Source organism: Andrographis paniculata, unplaced genomic scaffold, assembly GCF_009805555.1.
Source record: "Andrographis paniculata isolate CXL003 unplaced genomic scaffold, ASM980555v1 Contig82END, whole genome shotgun sequence".
Classification (NCBI taxonomy): domain Eukaryota; kingdom Viridiplantae; phylum Streptophyta; class Magnoliopsida; order Lamiales; family Acanthaceae; genus Andrographis; species Andrographis paniculata.
In genome coordinates, this window is record NW_026137620.1 from 4,542,150 (window position 1) to 4,562,447 (window position 20,298).

General features: G+C 33.7%; 4 long non-coding RNA genes across 4 annotated transcripts; all 4 read left to right on the forward strand.

Annotated features, from left to right (window-relative positions):
- Positions 1-2,376: 2,376 nt before the first annotated feature.
- Positions 2,377-5,476, forward strand: LOC127241492 (uncharacterized). Its single transcript, XR_007836541.1, has 3 exons — positions 2,377-2,438; positions 2,514-2,554; positions 5,200-5,476. It is a non-coding gene; the product is annotated as an uncharacterized LOC127241492 (long non-coding RNA).
- Positions 5,477-5,545: 69 nt separating this feature from the next.
- On the forward strand, positions 5,546-6,426 carry LOC127241462 (uncharacterized). Its single transcript, XR_007836531.1, has 3 exons — positions 5,546-5,657; positions 5,736-5,885; positions 6,182-6,426. It is a non-coding gene; the product is annotated as an uncharacterized LOC127241462 (long non-coding RNA).
- A 101-nt stretch (positions 6,427-6,527) lies between these two features.
- Positions 6,528-7,870, forward strand: LOC127241461 (uncharacterized). The gene is made up of 5 exons (XR_007836530.1): positions 6,528-6,589; positions 7,080-7,145; positions 7,225-7,311; positions 7,389-7,505; positions 7,588-7,870. It is a non-coding gene; the product is annotated as an uncharacterized LOC127241461 (long non-coding RNA).
- A 692-nt stretch (positions 7,871-8,562) lies between these two features.
- LOC127241460 (uncharacterized) lies at positions 8,563-10,717 on the forward strand. Its single transcript, XR_007836529.1, has 6 exons — positions 8,563-8,725; positions 8,803-9,474; positions 9,660-9,832; positions 9,955-10,001; positions 10,268-10,406; positions 10,482-10,717. It is a non-coding gene; the product is annotated as an uncharacterized LOC127241460 (long non-coding RNA).
- The last annotated feature ends 9,581 nt before the right edge of the window (positions 10,718-20,298 follow it).

Consider the following 20,298-nt stretch of genomic DNA (forward strand, 5'->3'; position numbering starts at 1 on the left):
GACAAAAATTTCTTTATTGAATGATTTGAAAACTATGCTTGTAATTTAATTATTTGAGCAAACAACATCGCAAATGTCAAATTTCGGGTGGATAATAAACATGCATACGTAGGGATGGCAATGGGTTGGGTCTGACCAGACCCAAGCCCCGACCCAAAAAAAAGTATATGGACCCAGGACCCGAATCAGATCCGATTGGACCCGGACCTGACATGTTTAAAATTTTTTACTACAAACAAGACCCGAACCCGAACCCGGACCCAACCAACCTAAATAATTATCTATTTATTTCAAATAATTATAAAAAAATCACAATAAATATATAATCAACAACAACAATAATAATTCAATCGTAAAAATATATCTCAGTTATTGCATATTATGATTTATGAAATAACCAAACATGCAATCTTTTGTGCATTCATCGTTCAAAGTTAAAACACATGAACACATTAAGTCACTCATCACAACATAAAATAATAATAATCTTCATTGTTCATCATCATCTCCATCATCGTCAAATGCTTTTGAGCCTCCAGAAGTCAAATTGTCACCTAAAATAATAAATCAACAAATAATATAAGTCACACAATATAATAAGATATAAATATATTAATTAAAAATATATTAAAATCAACTTACTATTTGCTTCATTCCATAACAAATTTCGAGCACATACTAATGTTTCCAAAGTGGAATGATTAAGTCTACTACGATGAGGGCTAATAATTCTTCCACAATTATGAAATGTAGATTCGGGAACAACCATAGAATTGGAATAGCCAAAATATCCTTTGCCATCTTATGTAAATAAGGGAACTTGACGCCATTCATCTTCCACCAATTCAATATATCAAAATTGTGTTGGTGGTGAAACACTTTCTTCCAATATATATCCAACTCTGACATCGTAGAAATCCTAGAAGAATCATTCATACTTGCCACAAAGTGATCATATTTCTTCAATGGATCTAGATCAAATGCATTAACAGAAACAAGATTATACATAAAGATATTTATTAACATGTGTTAGAAAAAAATAAGGACAACCTAACTTAGGTTTCTCCTCTCAGATAATAATCTCTTCGCGATGTAATGCACTCTTGACAAAATTACTGTTTTTTTCTCTCTTAACTCGTGTATCACTCAACATAGGTGTTCTCACCAATTTTCATGCACGCTCTCAATCTCGGAAGATCTTAGAAAAAAATCTCTATTCGAGGCCTAAGCAATCAATACATAGTATATATTTGCATTAACTCCAAAGACAAACATATAAAATAATAAATATGGATATATTAGAAAACAAAATTAAGAAAAAAGGATAGGAAAAGAAAGGAAATGAGATAAGAATATTGAGAAATATATTAATATTATATAGAAGACAAAGGAAATATAATATTCTCAAACCAATTTTCGACTTTTTTTTTTCAAATTTTTTTCAGCTTTTTTTTTCTTGTAATAACTTTTGTTTTTGTTCTATTTTTTGTTCTATTCATTTTTCTTTGTTTTCGGACTATTTTTACTTTTTTGGGATTTTTTTTCTTTTCAAATCAGAAACGTGATAACAACCACAAGATTGTATCAATTATCTCTGAAACTAGATGATGCAAATGTAATTGAAGGAATTGGAAACTCGCAAATCACAGGAAATAAAGAAACAAAAGATGCTGAATTTGGTGGAAGAATAGAAATGGAAGAAGATGGATAGAAGGATAATCTGGCTTCTCGATCCACAAGGTTGGTCGGATAGATATCCTGTGAGAACTATGTAGCACACAACACAAAATTTCTAAACCAAACAAGGAATGAAGTTGACACAACAAGCAATCCAGCACTCATTGAGTGGCAACGAACTTTCTCCAATCACTGAAAAATAACCAAATTTTAAAACACTACTGAAGATTGTATCGTACAATCCCAAATAATCAAGCAAACAAGAATCACTATTAAAAACAAAAAAAAAATAAAAAAATATAAGCAATATAGAAATAGTGTGTTTTTACAATGATAAACAAGACTTTTATATAGAGTCCCTTGAGGGTAGAAGAATGAAAACATTAGAAAATAAGAAATTTTTTTTAAAAAACAACATCTAAAGTAGGAAACATAAAAAGAAGGAAACAACTAAACAAGGAAGCTAGTGAAAAGAAAATAAATTTAAAGGCAGCTCCTAAGTAAGGAAATAACTAAACAAGGAAAAAATTTAAGGGGAAGGATCATGTGCTGATGGTATAACATAATTCAGCAATGCTGAATTAAATCTTCACCATTCATTATAATCTAACGACCGTAATTAATCAAGGGTATTTTTGTCTTTTCATTAAATTACTTTCTTCTTCTCTGAATCGATTCTTGCCCTTTTTCTTCTTCCTTGTGCGCTGAATCGAGCGATTCTCTCGTCATTCAGATTCTCTCAACCGCCGGCGAGTCCTCTGGTACGAATCCAACATCAAACTCTCAATCTAATTTTGTTATGTGCCATAGACATTTGATTCATAATCTTCTTGCAGCGAACTCCAACACTTCGATCAGATTTCTCACTCAAACTCAGGTTGTGTAATTTGTATAATGTGTTTATTGTGTTTTCTAATGTATTTCAATCTTAAGAAAATTTGCAAACTAAGTTTGTATAATGTATCTTTAGGGAAGAAGTAGCGAGTATATCTGCGTATTTCTACATTAGGGTTGTTGGAGCTATAATGTAGAAGGGATGCCTTTTTTCCTTTTTATTTTTGGTCTTCTTTTAAGTCTAGTGTGATACAAGAAGTCGTATATGTGGTTACATATGATATGTGCGTGTATAAGTTCAACCCTTTGATGAATTAGGGCATCAGAGCGTTGGGTTTCCCATTACTGGGTTGGTTTGAGTACAAATCCATTTAAGATAACACCAGAAACAGAGAAGTAGGGGACATAGGTAGTTGGGGAAACTGCATATAACATGACAGGACTAATGGTAGCAGCATGTGATGTGAGTTCATTGCAAAGCTAACCGGAGTCTGCACATCTTTATGAATTCATGACAACAAAAGATATCTACAAGAAAGTAAAAATGTAGTTAGTTTGCTGTGTTGCAAGAAGTTGGTATTCGGGTGTATAGTGTATAGATACAGGTTCATTATTCAGGTAGCGTTCATTAAGTATTCAATTTTGATACTGGACATTACTATTGGGTGATACTGGTATCGTTCAATGGACAATTAGTCAGAAATTTTTGCTGTTCAAGATTCATGTTTTGTGCATATTTTTGTGTTTTTAGCAGTAATACTGATTACTGATATTCATCATTGATATTTTGATTGGTGTTTTTATGTACATGGCCTTCCTTCTACATGAATTTGTAATCAATATACAGCCAAACAGCCAAACAGCCAATTATAGTATACTATACTATTAGTACAATCTACTCATTCTTGTTCTCTGTTGCTTTATTAATATCTCAAAATGCATATGTATTTTGAACAAATCTTGGGATTGGGATTGGGATTGGGATTGGGATCCCAATGTGAGAAGAGAACAAATTAAAAATGAGTTAAGAGGTTAGATACAAATAGCTAGCTAGCTAGCCGACGTGTAAAGCAGCACATTGGAAACACTAGTTTTGGGATTTCCAATTAGCCCCAAATTAAACCAACCCTCATATTTCAATAACAATATACTATTAATTGAATCAAATCTAAGCCGACCTAAGTCTAGGTCAGATACACACAGCAACAGTGAGTACAACATACATACATCATGCATATGTATGTACATGCATCACAGAATCCAATAATGCATCCACAATAATAGTTTAAACTAATTAAGACATACTACTTCACTTGCATTATATACTCTTATTATTATTATTATGCATATTATTACTGTTACAAAGCTCCTCGATGGATCATTTTTGTTCAAACTGGCCATGTGGCTGTGCACCTTTTTATGAATATCAGTTGAGGCCAGCAGACAAAGGGTGGGTATGGTCCAAATTGATATTAAATCTCAGGTGGAGTAATAAAAAATAAAGAAAAGGTATAGCGATAAAAAAGAGATAGAGTAAGCAGTAGCACTAGCAGGAGCAGCTTTGGCATCAGATGTCCTATACTCTCAAAGCGAGCTGCACTTGAAATTGTTTGATTGTTGAAACTCTATTTTTTTCGATTTGATATTTCTTGCTTCAGCTATTCCCAGAGAATAGCAGCGGAGACCCACCCCAGATGTCCAACAACGAAGAAAAGCTGAGGCTTAGTAGTCAAGCCTGGCCTGGTCTTGTTCAACTATATCCGAGAGAAGCATTTCATGATTTTATGGCCCCCGTGCAGCTCTTGCGAGCATCATCCTTTGTCTGGCGAACGATTGTCCTTGGTCGGGTGCTAGGGCCATAAAATCATGAAATGCTTCTCTCGGCTGTAGTTGAACAAGACCAGGCCAGACTTGACTACCAAGCCTCAGCTTTTCTTCGTTGTTGGGCAGCTGGGGTGGGTCTCTGCTGCTATTCTCCGGGAATAGCTGAAGCAAGAAATAACAAACCGAGAAAAAAAAAGTTTCAACAATCAAACAATTTCAAGTGCAGCTTGAAAATTACTATCTCGGCATAACAAGTAGCAAGTTAAGCAAATCCGATTTTAAAGTTCCATGACTATTTGTTCCTCGCGCAATCCATGTAAATTAAAACGCGAAATTCGGCCTTGTAACAGTATACTATTTTGCAAAGTTTAAGTTCACAGCGTACCTGAAGGTATGTGTTCCTAGAAGTGTTGCATGATGCTGGCTCAGATTCCATGACTGATTCTCCCTTGTTGATAGCAGCAGTAACTGATCGAGAATTGTTGTCTCGGCACTGAGATCCAACTTTCTTATTTCTCACTTAAGTACTTCATCTTATTTCATTTCTAGCTTTACAATTTCATCTTAACGGTAGTGAAAAGCCACATACATAATGGTATTGTATTTTTTGAATTATGATATATTTCTACTGATTGTGTTATGTTTAATTTTGTATTTTTACATGGGAGAAATGGCTAAACATGAGTAAAATAGCAAAATTGAAAAAGCTGCTAGAGTCTGAAAATAAGGAAGTGTTTAGATCCTATATTGAGAAGTCATGTTTTGAGGGTCTTCTATATGTTAGGAAAACAAAAATAAATAGTGAGCCACTGCTTCAGTTAATGAAAAATTGGAACACCGAGAAAAAGTGTTTTGTTTTTTTAGATGGGACGGAATGGCATATTACCGATGATGACGTTGCTCGAGTATATGGACTTCCGCATGGATTTGGGAAAAGTATCATATCTTTAGTAAAGCCTTCAAACTATTATAGCGAAATTCATGAAATTAGCCAACGCTTTGAGCTTGATACAAGAAATTCGACAGTAGTCCAAAATTGTTGGTTATCAGAGATATTACAATCTTCTAGATTGCACCGTCCTGTTGACTTTTGGAGATTTTATATCCTATATTCTTTGTCGACGTTATTAATTCCATCAACATCTCCATGTATCAATAATCGATTCTTGAGGTTCCTTGTATCTCGTAAGGATGCTTTAAGATATAATTGGGCTGCTGTTATAAAAGACAAGTTGGTTGATCCAATTCACAATTTTAAGTGTAAATTGGTGGATAACAAAAAACCGACTTGTAGACTGACATGAGATACGCATTGTCTTATGGTAAGTGTTTGAAATGCGTAAATATAGTATGTACATACATATTTTTGTATTTTTCTCTAATCTTTTTGTTATTTTCAGCATTTATTTTACGATCTAATCGATCGTAAAAATTTGGGGACTAGGAGCTTTACTTGCTCTTTTAAGAGACACATGCGCTTGGCTGATGTGACTCAACGTTTTGGGGAGCTTCCAAATGAAACTCAAAATAAATTAGTTGAGGAAAATAAGGTATGTGTTACATATTATATTGTAAAGTATATGTTACATATTATATATATGGTGATGGACTTGTAAAATTCCAAATGGTATATCTAAATAGGCATCTTGTTTCCCAACATGTAAGACTAGAAGGTTTTTTTATTCCTTACATTGAATACCTGAAGTTTATTTGAGCTGATTTTGTGTAGAGGACATTATTGTTTTTTCTCTGCCATATGAAGTCTAAGTATATATTTTTGCAGTACAAAATTAAAAGATAGGGGTTCTACTATGTTAAGAACTAATATAGTATTTTTATTTTTAAGGAAAATGAAAGTGCTTTTCACTCAGGGGATAATGTGGAAAATTCAAAACAAGCCTATGAGCGCAAGAAGAAGCATTGATTTTGAAGTTGGATACCTTAAAATGTGAAGCAAATGAATTAAATGAGAAACTTTTAGCTGTTAGACAAGAGATTGTAGAAACTGAGGATGAGTTGTATTCTCTTGTTGCTGATATATTGAAAAATGAAGCATTGGCTAAGAAAAATCAACAGAAAGATGATCATGCGGAAAAGGTAATTTATATTGAATGAAATTTAATATTAAATTATTTAATTTTTTATATACTTACTGATTTTTTTATATATATTGATAATATTTAATTTGTAGACTCCTTGCAAAGCTACAGTTGATGAGGCATCCATTGACACAGATAGTTCAACCCACAATGAGGTTTTGTTATCTGATTTGTGATATTTGTTTATTAGTTTTGATATTGTTATTAGTTGTATTTTTAGGTTTGTTATGTGGAACAATAAGTCTGTTATATGGAATAATAAGTTCGTTATATGATATTTAGGTTTTTTTTATATAATTAAAATTTATTAATTAGGGCTAAGATACCATTATTTGATGTCCGATAAGGTATATTATGCACTATTTTTTGAAACTATGATATTTAAGAACGATCATTTGCTCCAAAATTATTTGTTCTATATTCTATATTCAACAGATGATATGGAGATTCCTATGGATATGGTAAATGAGAAAATATAATTTTTTGTTGTATTTTGTTATTGTGTAAATATAATTTTGTTATCTGATTTGTGATATTTGGTTATTAGTTTTGATATTATTATTAGTTGTATTTTTAGGTTTGTTATATGGAACAAGAAGTCTGTTATGTGGAATAATAATTACTGACCATCGAATATATTTGTAGATTCCTTGCGAAAAAACTGTTGTTCTATCTTCAATGGGTGACATGGAGATTCTTATGAACAATATGGTAAATGAACAAATATAATATTGTATTTTGTTATTATGTAAATATTGTTTGTTGATATTATGTATTGTTTATTTTCTAGAATTTTGCTGGACCAAGTTTTTCATTGGGGTTGAGTCAATCGTCTGGTGAAAAAAACATTGTTGATCCTACACTCGAAAATGAAAAGGTGATGCATTGTATATGATTGCACTACTTTGTAGTATATTTTAGAATTTTTTTCATAACAGTTTTCTTTTTTTCTAGACATACAATGAATGTCAAGAGGATGTTGTAGCTGCTACTCTTGGTCCATTTAGTGCTACTGAAGAGCAACTTAGACTTCAATTTAAGAATCAAAACTTTGATGAAGAAGACTACATTGTATGTGATTTTGCATGTTTATAATATATATTTTTTCATTATGCAATGATGTTTATTATTATTCTTATTATTTTTTGTTTAGGGTGTTGAATCGCCAATCGACACAAGGCAGCAAAGGCAATTTATTGCTTCAAGGGTGTTTAGATCACCATATTCTTGCTGTTAAAAGTGTCCAAAAAGCTTGTCATCTCACTAATATTGAGGAGTCAGTAGTGACTTGGATATGGGGTTTATCTGATCGTGAAGCTTATGGTGAAACAATTGTGTCTGATGGAAATAGCTACATGCATATCGAAGAAATACAAAGCTTAGCACCAGGGCGATATATTATAGACACTGCAATTGATTGTTATGCTCATTTTCTTAATCGGAGAGAATTTGAAAGGGTAAACACAGATAAGAAGCCAATGACTCGTTTTTTCTTTCCAAGTATATTGGCGGTATGAATTATTTAGTTTAATATATTTATAATTTATATTACTATATACTTATTTTTTATTGACATATTTATATTTTAATTATCAACAGTCAATTACACTACATGAAGTACAAAATAAACGTCTAGTGTCGGATAAAGAGGCAATCATTTAATCATAGACTCCGTACTTCAAAAAAATTATCTTGGAAAAAATTGGAAGTGCGCATTTTCAGCTGATTATGTAAGTAAACGAGATTGTATTTATTTTATATAGAATTTTTTGTTATTTGACATTTGATATAATAGTTTTGTTATTTGAAAGTATTGGTTTGTTGTCGATATGTTACTTTGTTAACATAACTAGTTTGCATTACTAAAATATGATGTTGAGATGTCATTCATTAATCTGAAATTGTGGAAAATGTTGTATAATTTGATATCTGACATAACAACTTTGTTATCTGATAGTTTAGTTTGTTGTTGATATGTTATTTCGTTAACAAAACTAGTTTATGTTACTTAGATATGATGCTGAAGTGTCATTCATTGATCTGAAAGTGACTTTTTTATTTTGGTTGATCTTCAATGGCTTATTTTTGTTTATTTATTGATTTTTGTAGTTTTTCTTCCCTCACTGCCGACATGAACATTGGGTGCTCTTTTGTATTGATATACCAAGACATAAAATTTGGTATTTCAATTCACTTAACCCCAAAGAAGGTTGGATTACAGACAAGCCAACAATGAAAGTGTTGTGGTATTATTTTAGGACTATTGTTCGACATCATTCAGCTAATGACAGGTAGGAATGGAAGTCTTGAATATATTTTTCTTAAGAATTTTTTATAACGAAATACCAATCCTTGTTGTGTATTACAGGTGCGAAGGAAGTTTTGAATTTGTTTTTCCTAGTCATATCCCACAGCCAGATACCCGTTCTTGCGGTGTAATGGTGGCTTTATACATGGATTACTTCAATGGCCATATCGCAAATAGTGTATTTGAGCAATTCAAAGATGTGAATAATTTGAATGCAAAAAGAGCAAAGGTATGTGCGGAGTTACTTTTGTAAAATGCTAATGAAAAAAAATCTAATCTGTTGGACAGGTTAAGAATTTACAATGAACAAAATAAACATGTGAGGAAACAAAACTGTAAAGAGAATATATTTAGACGAAGATCAAGGCGGAAGTTGTGATTTTTTCAACCATTTGTAGTTTCTACTGGTTATTTTTTAAATGGACAAGTTGTATTAGTTGTTTCTAATTGTGGTATATTGTATTACTATTATTATAAATGGATATATTGTAATTTGGGATGGTGTGTAACTGAGGATATGCCTGATGGAGCCGCAATTGAATAAAGAATTGCTGAGAATGCACATGATGGTGATGAGAAAGTTGTGGCAGCATTAGCAGCAGAAGAACCAGCCTTTCATCAGATCGTGATTGCTGATTGCCAACAAACCAGAATTGCTTGAATGTGTTCGAGGCAATGGAGAATAGGCGGAAATGGAGCAGTTTCTATAGAAAATCGTCAGCGTATTAATAGGTGAAAATCTGTTTGCTAATTTTGGGGATTTTGTTTGTTAATTTCACAGCGCTATTGAATTCCTATGAAGGGAAGATCTTATAACGTATCAATTTTTGGTGTTTATGCGCGATGAATGCTGCTCCACCCTAGGTTTTAATTTGAAGTGGATTTTAATTTGCTGTTATGTATGCTTGTGTTTAAAGGATCTGAAGGAAGCGATTGTGAAGGGATTAGGATTGCAAACATATGATTTTAAGATATCAGGCTTCGATTTGAGAAATGCTCAGGTGGGGAAATCGGTAGCATATGAATTTGATGTGGAGATTGATAACAAAGTCATCCCATTCAAGCTCCGGGAAGATATAAAGCGTTGGGAGTATGTCGATTTGTCTATTTTCCAAATAGAGGATCCTATTAAGCAAAGCAATAAAAATGGATTGGTAGAGAGAAAACAAGTAGATAATCAGATGTCTGTTCTTGCACCTTTTCAATTGGCAGGTCCTATGGAGCTTTGGATTCAAGATGACATGAGAATCTCCTTACCTGTAAGTTTCTTCTCTTTGCTAATCCTTCTGTTTTGTGCAAAATGGAATCAAATTTTCTACAGTTCGTATTGTGAATCAACTTTGAAGTTAGACTTCTACAAACGGAAATAAAAAACACAAAATTTTAAACAACAATCAGCAACTTCTTCAATGATCTGTTCTTGATCCTTCTTATCAAACCGTACATTGTGCCAATTACTCTCTTTCAGTATTATGATCTGATAATGTAGACTGATGATATTTCTAATTCTGAAAATTGTCCACAGCATGATGTCGACGCTGGTGTGATGAAGAAAGTGATATTAGCCGGCGGTGCTGTCGTCACCGTCAAGGGTGCAAGATTAGTCAGCGTGTTAATAGGTGAAAATCTGTTTGCTTCACAGGGGGCTTATTATAATATCTCAGGTTCGTGCATCGTAAGCTCTGGTCTCGATCAACCTTAAGTTTAAATTGTGCAATAATTTGACTCTTCTTCAACAGGTTGAAAATAAATTTGGGGCACTGAGGATAGGTTCTCGGGCAATCGGCGATTCTTACATGAATTGGGTGGCAAAGATGGCTGTCGGATTAGATACCTCATCCACTGTTGCTTTAGATCTCATTCACTCCCGGGAGTTAGTCGCACGAAGAAATTCAAACCTTGTTGTGTGTGTGTCCTAGTTTGTAGCTTGTAATTTCTTATGTTGGTAACAGGGGAGGAAATGTTGATAACAATCTAAACCCCACATATTAATTTTGATTTTTATGTTGTTTAATCGTTAAGGCAAGACAATATTTGTATATTTATATATATATTTCCAGCGACGATGAGCTCGAGGGACCACATTTTCGGCAACATCTGCCATCATATATATATATATTGTATATATTGATTTCCTTCTCCACAAGAACAGGTTCAAATGTGTGAATAAAAAACACAAGACATGCACCAGAAACTTAAGCAACACACAAACCACACATAAAGCAATTAAGTTCAAAAATAGATTATAAATTGTGAGGCTTTACAGAAAATATCATCAAAATTGTCGTTCTGCTGAAGCAAGAAACTCTCCCTTTCCTTGTTCTGTGCCTCGTTAAATAGAGTAAGATCATCATTCTTCTCCAACGATCGAATCCCGCTTTCCAAACTCCGACAATAATTTAGGAGTGAAGAGAGCTACAAGAAGCGGGTATCTTCTCAGTCACGAGAATAAGTAGTTATTGTTGATTCGCCCATCGCAGTCCACATCGAACAGACCGTAAAGTCCATTAATCTGCAAAAACATTACAGACAACAGATTGAAAGGGTCGCTGCTGTTCTGTTATTATTACACAACTCAAAATAAATGCAGGTTGAGTTTGTCCCAAATACCAAATAACAATGAGAAATCTTCATCGCAGGAGATGCAAGCATGGCTGGACTCCACACCTCACAAATCAATTACCCCCACAAAGCTTCAATCAAATCCTTTCAGAACTTCAAACACGGTGAAGATCAAATAAACCAATCAGCTGCTAGTTTTCGAAACTACAAATGATTTAATTTTTACCCTACACCAAACCAAAGAACTCAAATCCAATTCACATTACCAAAAAGTGAATTGAATTAAATAACAGTGTGGATCAAGTACCTGCTCTCTCCATGAATAATCTTGCAACAATAAACATAGCTTCAGAGTACATATTAACAACTGCAATGCATAGATTTTGGCATGATAACAAACTGAACAAAATAACTTAGGGCAGCCGAGGAGGCCAAGGAGGAGCCTCAAATCCTGCCTCTTGGCTAGTCCCTAGATGCTGCTGTTGGAACTACTATATGTTGCTGCTTCTCTGTAATCTGAACCACTCTTTGATAAGTTCTCAGGAGCTCTCCTTCCTGGTCCCTTCATGATCCTCAATTCGTAACAAAATATTGAATAGAAAATAACAAATAACAAAGTTACAAATTTCTTTGTAACTTTGAATATTCAGACAATGCACCTATTCAAATTTGCACCATTTAGTTATCTAGATCCAAGATGAACACAACAACAATCAAAATCGAGTAAAACTTTTTTTTTAAAAAAAAAAGAAACATAAATCACTTCAAGCATACATAAAACTTATGTTCTAATTAACATATCAAAGTAAAAAATCAAGAACTGAAAGGACAACCAGATATTATATTCACAAATAAGGTTGTGAAACTGTAAAGAAAAACCATAAGATGGAACAAAAAAAAAAAAAAAAAACAGAAAGATTCATAACAGATTCTTAAAAATTATTTATTTATAAATTTTAAACCCATTGTAGGCATCAAACCCAAGAAATATAAAGGTCCAATCCTGTAAAAAAAAAAAAACCAACATCAAACTGTTAATCATAATTACTTTTAAAATATTAAAGAAGAAAAATAAAGACAAAAGCATAAACATCAAATATACTTCCATTTATATTCAGTGATGCATATTTGAGTGAATATCAAATTGGCTTCTCCCACTGCTCCAAGTCATCAACTTCTTCATAGTCTTGCAAATAGATTCTATCCAAGCCACAAATAACAAACCTTTATAACTATTTAGAATATCAACTAACAAACACAAAAAAAACCTTTATAACCCACAATCATTCATTCATTCATTCAGTCAAATGAGTCTGTCATATATAAACAGCATCTTCCACCTTCTCGTCACTCCTACGAAGATGCAAACCTATAAAAATATCAAAAAATTGTTAAAAATAATTATTTTTCATATATATATATAATAAAGTAAAAAATATAAAATCAAATGCACTTCCATTTATACATAAAAACACTTAATTTTTGTTTTCACCAGATGGAAACAACTCTAACTCTTTTGTGCCACTTGTGGATCCATTCAGTTTCTTCAATTTAGCCTTTTTTATGTCTCGAGCTTGTTTTGATATTGACACTAACCTCTTTCTGCCTTTCGAAGAAACTGCATTACTAATTTTTTTTCTCTTTTCCAATCCATCTTCTGTAATCACTTGATCAACATATTTGATGGTGTTATTTGTTGATTGGACAACATTTTTCACCATTCGGTGGAACTCAGAGACACAATTATCATAAAATTTCTTCTCCTTACTTATTATTCCAGCTGTACTTACCATCATCAAACAAAAATTTTTGTATCTTACATTATAATCCTCTCCCTCACTTTGATGATCAGAAATTGATAAATCTAAGCAAACATCTTTCTTTGCATCTTTAGTCCATCTTTTCAAGATATAATGGTTTGGGATAACCACAAAACTTTCCAAACCCATAGCATTATTAACATCCATTACTCTTAATGCATGACAGTATAAGATTCCTATATTGATGAACATATTGCAGTTACAATGTATTAGTTGTTGACCAAAGTCCACCATGACATTATGCACCTTGTCTTCATATTGATCTGAATTTGTTTTCTGGACAACATAGTGCTGAACATCAGTTTGAAAATCTGCATTTGTCACAACTTTTGTAATATATGCAAAAGATTTGTTGTACTCGTCATAAAAGATCTTGAACACTGATGGTGTGTAACAAACAACAACTGATGTAACCATCTTATTGTATAGAAAATTTGTTGCCTGTTGACGGTCACGAGCATAGAAGTCATGCAGCGCTTCTTCATTTCTTCGGCTATCAGCCACCCTTTCAAAATGACTGAAAAATTGTAGTAAATTGTGGTCCGGTTGCAAATACTTTTTTACAACCCCATTTACTGATTCACTAAGTTGGGTAGTTCTCATTCCTGCTGTGAATTGTTGCATCATCCATGCAGATGACCATTTATGCCTCAGTGTATGTATTGAAGATATCCATTTATGAGCCCCATTTGGAAAGCATGTTGATAGCATTAAAGACCATTCAAGATCAAACTCTTGCTCATTGTTGACACAATATATTAGTTTGTGGAAAAACCTTGCAAAACTACAACAAAGCAAAAAAATAGCGTTAGTATATAACATAATGTCATATCTACTATGTAATATTATCAGACAAAAAACTTGATAACATTGAAATATATATATATATATATAACGATCATAACTACCTTTCTGTGTATGCTTTACTCAAGTTTTTTTAGCATTCTCCAATATATGCCAAGTGCAAAGTGTATGATATGCGCATGGCATTGTCTGAGCTAGGGCTGAAGATATTGCTCCATCTTGGTCAGTAAAAATTGGTTTTGGATACTTGTTCCCCATGCATTTAATAAAGGTATTGAATAACCATTCAAATGATAATTGTGTTTCATTCAATAGAAGTGCAGCTCCAAATATACAACTTTTGCGATGGTGGTTGAATCCAACAAACACAGCTGAATTGACCAAAGAAAATCAGTATAATTGTTATATAAAATAGTAAAGTGAATGAAAATAATCACATGTTAAAGATATAACCTAACGGCCTGTAGCTTTTATTTGTCCGATACGTGGTGTCAAATGTAACCGAATCTCCAAATATTGAATAGTCTATTCTCATTTGAACATCAGACCAAAATATGTTTGTAATTTTTTCCTCATTGTCCAATGTATATTCATAATAGAAATATGGCTTCTGAAAAGATTGTTGACTAAAATACTTCAAAATTACATCAGCCTCACCTATTAATAAAAATTCAAAGCATTAACCAATAAAATAAATATATTACATAACAAAAATAAATAAATTAGTCTTACCATGCTCTAATGTGCTACTTCTTCTTGTACGTAAATAATTTTTCAAGTCCAATTTGGTGAAGCCCACTAACTTTGATAACCCAGCTGCCCGTTGCATCATATTATATGAAGCCCTTAATGGTAAACCCACATCCTCATTTATTTGAGCTATTAGCTTATGTCCTTCCTCAATTTTCCTATTTGACTTCAGCAAATGCTTATGTTTAGGAGAGTGCATAGCATGATTATGCTCATCCTCAAATTGCGTGACAACATATGTGTCATCTTCTTTATTATACTGCAATTCTATCTTTGCGGGACATCCAGTTCGAGTAACAGGTATATTTCTTTGGCTAGATGCTTGTTTTGTTGATGAAGACTTGAATCCTGCCTTATTGCAACTGTACTGTATATACATAATTTGATCACCTTCTCATTTTTTCTGATAGTTTATTCGCACCGAAAAGCCTTTCAAATGTGCATACTTGGTGTAAGACATGAAAGCATCATTCGGTGTTTCAAATACTCTCGCTTTAAATCCTGTTTATATTGAAAAGATTAGTAATATTAAAATTGATAATTTTGCATGCAATAACATTCATATATATATAAGAATATATATAAGCCATGCATAACAAACCAACCAACAAGTATTGTATGCCAAATAACAAAATTAAATCTATAAATAACAAACTTTAAATCTCACATAACAAATAGAAGCCACAAATATGAACCTTTATAATCATATTACATAAGTTTAAGTAATAATAACAAACTTTAAGTAATAATATAAGATAGTTTGAGTATCTGAGTAACAAACTCAAAGCAACAACTAACAAAAATATGTAACATTTAGATAGATAGTACCATCACTGATCTTGAGATGTGTAATTTGTGTTCTATCTATTGATTCAACTGAAACTTCATCCATATGATGCATTGGATATCCATCCTTACATTGAAATTCATCCATGTGAATTAATTGTGGCTTTTCCTGTCAACACAAGTAACCAACATTGATATTAAAAAGATTTTATTAGTGCAAAAATATGTAAAATTCAGATAGAAGAACTATTAGCTATAAATCAACATTCAAATTTCACTGATTTGGGGGCCATGACAGCAGGCAGACAGATCTTCCCCAATCGCCATAACCAATTTCATGAGCTCACCAACAAATCTTCATTTTTGTCATTCAAATTAAATCTCTCATCACCCCCCAATCCTAAACCCCAACATACATGTATTCAATTAATCTCTTACCTGCCTTGCCTTGCCTTCCTTTTCCCCAAATTTATGTATATAATTTACCGTAATTTACTTATTTGAGTTGTATAATTCAATCAATATTTCATAGTGAATTGTAGTGAACTCGAATACTAGAAGGATTAAAAAAATATGAAAAAACAAGTTATATTGCAGCTAACTAGATATTACAATAGATTAGTGAAATTGAAATGTAATTTGCAATGGAAAATATTAGGGTAGAAATAGAAACTCTAAGAAAAGGAAGATGAAATAATACAGGGAAATCTTCGAGTGAAGCTTTTTCGACAAGGAAAAATGCAATCATAGTTCATCTGTGTCGAAGATCTCTTCTTCTTCTTCAACGCTTCAGTCTGCGCGTTCTTCTTCTTCAGCGCTTCAGTCTGCGCGTGTGAGCGAGTGTTCTTCTTTTTCTTTTTAGTATAATATATGATTTATTATAAAATTACATTATTACCCTTCAATTAAATCTCCACCATTAAATATTAAATACAATTAATGGTGGAGATTAATTTCAGCATTGCTGAAATTAGTGAATCAGCAGCAGATCCAAGTCGAAAATTTAAAAGACAACATCTAAACTAGGAAACATAAAAATAAGGAAACAACTAAACAAAGAAGCTAGTGAAAAGAAAATAAATGAAAAGGCAACTCCTAAGTAAGGAAACATAATCTATAAGGTAATGAGATATAAGACAACTGTTTGAAGTTTCCATAACTATTGATATTCTTGATCTTGTAGTCTCAATTCTTGTAATTCAGGTCTTGTGCTCTCGAAACTTAATGGAATGTTATGGCAGTATACTCGGGGTGATCTGATTAAGTGATTGGGTTGTTGGGCATAAAAAAATCCATAGTAGGTTCTCCGTCTTCAATAATTTCTCTCATAGTTAAGTTCATAGCATGTTCAATAAAGAAAAATATATATATTTGAAGCTTCTGAGCTCGGCTCTGAGTTGTCGGTCCTATGTTGAAAATGAAGGAACTGGTAGCTCTCATGATGGTCGCATTAAGTTAGATTCTCGAGTAGAGGTTTCAATAGAAATAAAGATACCTTCAAGCGAGTTAGTGCCTTATAATTGTCTTTTTGTGGGAGTACCTATTATGATCGGAGGCAGAGAACTTCTTACAAATCTTTTGAAAATTAAATTGGCAGAGTTCGACATTCTTTTAGCTATGGATTGGTTAGCCACTGATAAGCGAAATTTTGATTTTTGAAATTAAAAAAGGGAATTTATTTCGAGTTTCTTGAGTGAAGTGTGCATTATTGGACATGTTGACATATAGATAATGAAAATGAAGTTGTAGACCCTGAATCACATTATCGCAATTAGTTATATTCTTTTTACTGGTAAGTTTCCAGGTCAAATATAGGGATTTTAAATCTCAAAATTAAATCAATAATTTCATACAAGTTGAGCGCAGCGAAAAAGCAGTAAAGTTGGCTCGCTCGCTCGTGAGCTGGAGAGTTAAAATAATACAGAATTTAAAGTAAAGCAAGTAAGCGGGCGGTGTGAGATTCAACGCAGGTAGTATGCGAGTGATGAGTGTAGGGAAAGTGGTGGTGAGCGAGGGCGAAGGGGTGAAGGGAGCGGACTATATATATATGATTGTCATTAGGTGAGCGATAAGGAGGACCAAATAATGTTGTGTTTGATCTGAATACTATTAGATGGCTAGGTTCTCATGGATGTAATGAGCGAATGATGATAATGAGTAAGCGGAACATATATTTATAACACATAATGACAGAGGAAGTAAATGTAATTGCGGAAAACGATTAACACAGAAGATGACTTCGCCGGTATTTGACCTTAAGGGATTTACATCAAGACTTCAATGACGCCCAGAATCAGAATATTATAAGCAAGTTGAACCGGCCAGAACTCCCTGGGTGCCGCTTTGCTCTCTTTGGAATGTAAGGGCACAGATATTCCTCGCTTGCCTAGATGGATGAAGGGAATCAACTCAGCTTAAGCGATGTTGTTGTCACTGGCTGGTAGTTGAATGGCTCGACCTTTGAGAGATGAATACTTGGTAAATTTTTGGAGTACTCCACTCTTGCTTCTGTAGCAGCGGATGTCTGGTCGCTGGTGCTTGCACTGGTGGAAGTGGCAAGAGCGTCGCTTACCAAGACGGGGTGCCGTCGCTTGACTTTTAATACTTCAGTTTTCTGGGCCAGAAACATCACTTAAAAAGGCTAAAAATGTTAATAATCTCAACATACGAGCTCTAGATCATGCCAAACAAAACAAATCTGTAAAGTATGCCATAACTCAGATATTATGATGCTTTTCACATAAAAATTCATGAAATACACAGTTTTGTCAAGCAAAAAAATATATTGTTATTTGGAGTTATCAAACCTCCTCACACTAAATCTTTGTTCATCCTTGGACAAACTCAATCGCATGAATAAAGAGTTAACCCGTTCAAGGCAGTCAAGTATTGCGTAAGATTAGTGCCATGGTTGTGACTAAAGTGATTCTCAAATATAAGCAATTGATTCTTAAGCATTCAAAACTTATAAAGCTGATTTAACATGAGTGGAGTCATCCAGGTATAATGAATTTTGTTCGCTCATTGGGGACTCTTTTTTGGATAAGGAGACCTTTAGCTGAAAGGTGCGAAATTTTTTTTTTCATTGCTCATTATATTTCGTGATGGGTCACAGAGTTTCAAATAATTATTGTGTCTGTTCGTGACCTCGTTTGATTTTCATTGCACCTAGGCCTTTTTAGTCCCTTTAATAATTGGTTCTCCCCGTTTCGCTTACATCGTTTCTCAAACCATATTTAGGAACTTCCCTTCTCATTGTAATTTCATTTTAGCGAAGTCAATAGTCATAAGTTCGCTTGCCTTATTAAGTATGAAATAATTGAAATGAAAGGGGCACTAACCTTTTCAAGTCATATCAACGGGTACTTGATTTAACTCATCATTCACATTATTGACTAAGATAAAGGAAAAATTACTAAGTTCAGCACTTGCAAGTTGTCTAACCCTACTCTAAAACATATCATAAGTCCAACGCAGCGATGTATTAAAAGAATTTCAAGTAATAGCGCGCTTGCAGCTATGATAGGCACATAATATTAAATAGTTCAACTTGTTACCAAGAGTTCATCGTGTCATTGATCATAAAAAATTTATGTACCAGTTGGCTCATACTGGAAATCCTACCACCACACTGCATCATTAGGTCGTCACCTCCTACTTCGGGCCCCACAATACAGTGTTAAGGCTAAATTAACCATAAAAGCGCATTATTATATACCAAAATCTGATTTATAAATATTTACAAAACACACCCCTTAACAAGAGGTTTTTTCGGTTAAAAATTTACATATAATACAATAGACGTAAGTTTACTCACTCAGCCCGTCTTTCTATATCCCGAGACGTCCCCTGTCTCGGATGTGCCATGCATATCTGAAACAAATATTTTCTTAAAAGCAGTCCAGAATTAAATCCATTTTAAGAACTAACGTGAAATATGTCATTTCACACCTTTTAAAAATAAAGTCTAATTCCCGTTAATCATAAAATACGTGTCATGTCATGCCAATAGTGAAATGATGCAATACCGATATCAAACTCGACAACAATGCACACCCACATATAGATGTATATCCGCCAAAGTGAGCAACTGGAATAACCTCAGCTCCATAATCTTAGGCTCACTACATCTGTCTAAGTGAGCAGCCGGAATACCCTCGGCCCCGTAATAACAAGCTCACTAGACCATCATTAATAAATAGCCGGAAAATTCTCGGCTCAAGGAAGGACCTGATAAACCCATAATAATATAACGGTCATCCGGTCACTTCCATATACCCACCATACGACTCCCACTATCAATACATGGATAGCCGAATGTTGTCGCCATTAACCACAAGACTCCCCATAGTCTGTGATAGCGAAGATAGGACCCCCACTGACTAGCGCTATCCCGTGTAATGGAGTAGAATCCGTGCAACCTAGAATCACCCAAGGGAAACCCGGAAACTCTACTCCTCCTCGCGCGCCCTAACGGGATCACGTTTGGAGTTTGGCATATGATCCTAAACTACCGGTAGACCTCACCAGTGATCAGTCCAATGAGTGGAACAACACCTAACACGAATGATTAGACCAAATATGTCTCAACTACAATGGGTCTAATCCCTGAATGACCGTGCGACTAAGTCACCCAGTTGTCCGACTACTATCGTCCACTATCGCCAAAGTGTTACGGTACATCGGGGTCAAATATCCTAACCCCAAATGATGCCCTCGCCTAGCACTACCGCACACGGCGACTAAACGATATATCCATAAAACATATCTGATAAACCGTGCAATATGTGTGCAACATGCCAAATAAGTGAATTTACCGAAAATGGCTGGTGAG